The following is a 5,706-nucleotide window of genomic DNA, read 5'->3' as shown; positions in this document are numbered from 1 at the left end:
GCTTGGCCTGCTGTGTTCATCCAGCTCGATACCTTGTTATCTCAGATCTCACATTCAAGAGTTTGCTCATAGCATAACATTTATGGAGAAGATCAGTTTAATCGAATTAGTATAAAGAGGATGAAAAAGAGCTTTCAAAGTATCATGTAGTATTAATTTTATGTTGGAATTCAGTGTTATCAATTTTGCCTTGATGAGTAAATGCTTTAACCTTGACACATATTTATCAGACAGACCCTTGATTGAGATGTATGTTTTCTTATTTTTCAGGATATGAGCATCACTGGCAAAGCTGGCATTCTTACCCCTGCCTAATTGTCCTTGATTTGAGTGGCTTGCTCAGCCGTTCCAGAGGGCAGTTAAGTATCAATCCACACTGGCTGTGGGACTGGAATCTTGTGTAGGCCAGAGCAGGTAAGGCTGGAGGATTTCCTTCCTTAAGTGACATTAGTGAACCAGATGGGTTTTTATGACAATCGATAATAGTTTCACGTCACCATGAGTGAAAACTAGCTTTCAATTCCAGATTTCATGAATTGCATTTAAATTCCACCAACTGCTGATGGTGGGATTTGAAACTGTTGGGTCTTTTGAATTCACAAGTCCACTGACACTACCGCTACACCATCAACTCCCCTTGAGTAAATTGTAATGGTTATATTTGTGCCTTAAATGTCCTCAGCCTTACATGGTGCTGAATTCTGATAGCTGTGCAGGTTAGGTGTGTTAAAGTATAACCCCACTCCTTGCAATTCCATTTCCTGAATATATTCCGGACGCTCACGCTCCTGATCCATAAATGGAAACTTTTTGAGATGGATTTGAGATCTTCCTGCATTCTATCTCAGCATAAATCTTTTAATTCATTCATGAGATGTGGATACTGCTAGCTGGGCCAGCATTTGTTACCCATGCATCATCACTCATTGATCTGAGTGGCTTGTGGGGGTCATTATTCAGGGCAATTAGAAGTCAATCACATTGCTGTGGGTCTGCAGTTATATGGGTGTAACATCAAGCTCCTCACCACATGTGCACAGCATTGTTCACCCATCCCTTCAGCTATTGGCAAATTTCTAGAATTAACAAAAACTGAAATGATGAGAAAATCTTCCAACCATGTGAGTTTGTCACATTTAGCACATGTTTCAGTTCAATTTCGAAGCTTACCAGCCCCAGTGATACTGCACGAGTTTTCTTGGAGGTGGCGAGCAATTCGAGAAAACTGAAAATGACAATATATTCCATGTTCAACGCTGGCAAAGTGCAAAACTATAGTAACCAGGACATTCAAGGTCTAAAAAGCATCAGCTCCAAGGACCCGGGGCTATTTAAATCAGGGAATTATGGAGTAATTTACATTAATGTATTAAAATTAAGTTAAATTGAGCCGAGTAGAATTTAGTCCCATAACAACGAACATCTGAGTGTGTGGATTACAATTTAGTGTGTATCCAATTTGACCATCTTTCTAGGATCCAATTTCTCTCAAATCACAGTCCTTTTGAGACAGTGAGTTCATTAGCATCTCCCAAGAGACCAAAATTCTGATGATTCTGTAAATCTGAAACTGGTCGCAAAAATGCTTCACTTTTGATATCTTAGCGAGCGTTTGGAAATGAGTGAAATTCGCTGTGACTGTTGTGTGTTTCATTTGAAAACAAAATGAAAAATGATCATGCAATTTATAATTGATCTTTCATAGGAATATTATTCACTATCTCTTTCAAAAGATAGGAGAGACAAAGAGTGGCAGCATATGGATTGGAATATCCTGTTTATATAATGAAAAAGCCAGAAGTCACATCACACCAGGCTATGGTCCAACAGGTTTGCTTGAAATCACAAGCTTTCAGAGCACTGCTCCTTCGTCAGGTGAAGTGCTGGACTATAACCTGGTGTTGTACGACTTTTGACATTGTCCACCCCAGTCCAGCACCTCCACATCATATATAATGAAAGGTTTAGTTGTGATATGTCTACATCTTAGATAGTTAGACAAATCAGATTATAAGGAGCGGGCACTTCACAAACAAGATATATCAGTGAAGCAGAAGTACAGTTAAAACAATTGCAGTACTATTAATGTTCATGTAAAAATCAACCTCTGAAGCCTCAAAAAGTCCCTCCAGAAATGGACACAACTTATAGTTCTGAAGAAGGATCACTGGACTGGTTAACTCTGCTTTATGTCCACAGATGCTGCCAAACCTGCTGGGCATTCTCTGTTTTAGTTTTTGATTTCCAGCATCTGCAGTTCATTGTTTTATTTTAGTTGCCAACTTATATGCAATGTTAACAATAAGCCACCAGCATGGGTGGTCACTAAATGGTCAGCAATCAGTGCGATGAGTGAGCATGTTTTAAACTCCCAAGCAACTTTGCAATGTCGCTAGTATCATTTGCTTGATCTCATGTGTACAGTTATAAGGTACCAGGAAGTAAAACATACATTTGCAGGTTGAAATTTGAGGCTAACGACTAATGTGAGTATACAGTATAGTGGCTGAAAGGAAGGTCAATTTATATGTCAGGTATATGCTAAAATCATAATTTTTGTGGCCGCCTTGTATTGACTTGTCCAGTGTGCATGATTTATGGTATATCTTGATCAGACTCAAAATGATTCACAATACATTTTTGGGATAGAAATTCAACTGTACAGTTTTGCATTCGGCATTGCATTTGCATTGAATGCTAGTTTTTCTGATATCCATGCATTAGGACTCCAAAATCCCTTTGTTCTGTATCTTTCTGCAAGCTTTCTCCATCTACATGATTGTCATGAGTAAAGTGAATGTACTATCTCTATGTCTGCGAATGACATATAAATAGGTGGGAAGGCAAGTGGTGAGGATGACATGAAGAGTTTGCAGGGAACTATCGACAGGTAAATTAAGTGGGCAAAGACTTGCCAGGTGGATTATAATGTGGCAAAATGTGAGGTTATGCACTTTAGCAGAAAGAAAGGGAGAGATGCTGTATATTATTTAAATGGGGGAATACTGGAGAAAGCGGCAGCAAAAAGGGATTTGGGAGTCCTTGTGTACAAATCGCAAAAAGCTAGCATAAAACGTCAGCAGGTAATAGGGAAGGCAAATGGATTGTTAGCCTTTATTTCAAAGGAAATGGAATATAAGCATAAGAAGGTCCTGCTAAAGTTAAACAAAGCACTCGTCTGACCACACTTGGAATACCGTGAATGGTTCTGGTCCTTGTATCTAAGGATAGTTATACTTGCACTGGAGGCATCCCAAAGAAGGTTCACTAATTTAATTCAGGAATTTTCTCATGGGGAGAGGTTGAGTCGATCGGGCCTGTACTCATTGGAGTTTAGAAGAATGAGAGGAAACCTTACTAAAACATATAAAGATTTTTAGGGAGCTTGACAGCGTAGATGAGGAAATGTTGTTTCCCCTTGTGGGAAAGTCTAGGACCAGGTGGCATCATTTCAGAATAAGGGATCACCATTTAAGACAGAGATGAAAAGGAATTTCTTCTCTCAGAGGAATCTGTGGAATTTTTTTACCACAGAGGGCTCTTGACGCTGGGTCATTCAGTACATTCAAGGCTGAAATAGACACATTTTTATTCAGTGAGAGGATCAAGGGCAAAGTGGACAAGACAGGAATGTCGAGTTCAGGATTATCAGATCAGCCAAGATCTTATTGAATGGCAGAGTAGACTTGATGGGCAGAATGGCCTACTTTTGCTTATATATCTTGTGGTCTAATGCCTCAAGAATTGCCTCAGTTATATGGAATCCCATCTCAGCCTTTCATTTTAATGATGTTTTAAAATTTCAGCTATTTTCTACTGACCAGCTTCCCTTTTAAGAGTAGTAGGCTGCCTTTTGAGAAGGGGTGGGTGGCTGTACCATGTGATTTCCGAAAAGCATTGGTTGGTCCTGCTGCTGAGCGCAGAGCCCACAGACAGCATTTAGCAGAGGGAAGCATCAGAGGCTAACAGGTATGGTCATGCTGATAAGGTGGGTATCTCAAATTTACGTGCTGCCTACTTCGATCTTAATGGGCATGGGCAGGTTCTGAATTTCCACCTTTGCACCCAAAAGAGGGAACTATCCAATTTTTAGTCCTTAATGTATTCTGATAAAGTAGCATTTTACAGACACCAACAGTTGCTTTCTGTGAGGGAACAGTAGATAGGGAATATTCATTGCTGTGAATTTAAATTTGTTATTACTCTCACCAACTTGAATGAAGTACACTCAGAGCTCATGTGGTGACTAATAGCACTGTTTCACATTGCTGTCTTTTTATGTTTTTGCTTTTGTAATAATAACACTTCAACAATGCATTTTTGGATAATGTGCAATTAAATATGAATATTACACAATTGGAACAGCTTTTTAAAACAACTATGCGGAACCGCACAGTGACTTTGAGAACAAATTAAAAGTGGAGTTGACTTGAACAATAGAACTTGGTTTTCAGTCTTGCAACCGAGTGGTCAGCAGCAATGATCTTACTGGGGTTAAGAGGTAAAAATAATAGTTTAATTTAATGCTCCTGTGCACTACAGTGTAAGGAAATGTCTAAACTTTGAAACCTTCAAATTATAGTGTCAGGATTTTTTTAACACTTAGTGTTGTACTTTGAATTGAAGTGCTTCAGCCTGTACATAACTTATGTGGTTTTACAATGTAGTTTATTCATTGAAAAATGTTGAAGGTGTCAACCATACATCATTGATTGGAGTGTGAATATTTACGGTGCATATAGAGCTCTGGCTTCTCACAGTTGATCATACATCAGTATTGCGATTGGTATTGCAAAAGGTTTATAACATTTACAAGAAAGGCAGTTAGAATGACCCAAGTGTCAAGTGGTCTTTATGGTTGGTGTCAGTTTTTCTGTTGGTTTCAATTCAACTCATAGACTATATCCTTCACATCACATAATGTCATATTTGGATCACACCTCAGTGACCTTGCACCAATTCTTGGTTGCTCCTGGCTCAATGCAGATATAATGAATAGGTAGCCAGGGAAGTTTGATGTATGTGATCTTAATTTTGTTTGGAGTGATAACGTTTATCAAAGAATGAATGATTTTATTGTCACGTGTATTTTATGGTGAGAAAAGTAGTAAAATACAGTGAAAATCTTTTCCACTGTTACCACAATCCAGCACATTTTGAATAGTTTTAAGAATAAGAAAAAAAAGAAAGATATAGCACAAAGAGAGTCCATCAGTCCTGACCCAGCCCATCATCAACTATACCTGTGCTGCTATCCCTCCTCCACCACCTTGCTGCCATCTACACTGGACCCAACCAATGTTGAAGTAACCACTGTTCAGGTGCCATCTTTCGCCACTGGGCAAATTCTCCTACACCACTGCCCCACAGTCGCCAGCACTGGGCCGATTATCCTACATCGCTGCCCCACTGTCGCCAGCACTCGAGTCTGCACTGGGCCCACTCGAGTCTGCACTGGGCCCACTTGAGTCCGCACTGGGCCTACTTGAGTCCACACTGGGCCCACTCGAGTCTGCACTGGGCCCACTTGAGTCTGTCTGCACTGGGCCCACTCGTGTCCGCACTGGGCCCACTCTAGTCTGCACTGGGCCCACTCTAGTCCGCACTGGGCCCATTCGTGTCCGCACTGGGCCCACTCGCGTCCGCATTGGGCCCACTTGAGTCTGCACTGGGCCCACTATAGTCCGCACTGGGCCCACTCGAGTC

The 5,706-nt window shown here is 40.5% G+C and overlaps 1 protein-coding gene across 1 annotated transcript in view; it reads left to right on the top strand.

Moving 5' to 3' along the window:
• Positions 1–5,706, top strand: part of prmt3 (protein arginine methyltransferase 3) — a 201,457-nt gene that overhangs the window by 179,405 nt on the left and 16,346 nt on the right. The window contains exon 17 of the transcript XR_007263981.1: positions 271–414. The gene's annotated coding sequence lies outside the window, so the exon portion shown is untranslated. The remainder of the gene's footprint in view (positions 1–270; positions 415–5,706) is intronic.

Source organism: Rhincodon typus, chromosome 17 (assembly GCF_021869965.1).
Source record: "Rhincodon typus isolate 14 chromosome 17, sRhiTyp1.1, whole genome shotgun sequence".
Classification (NCBI taxonomy): Eukaryota; Metazoa; Chordata; class Chondrichthyes; order Orectolobiformes; family Rhincodontidae; genus Rhincodon; species Rhincodon typus.
This window is presented reverse-complemented; position numbering and strand designations above follow the sequence as displayed.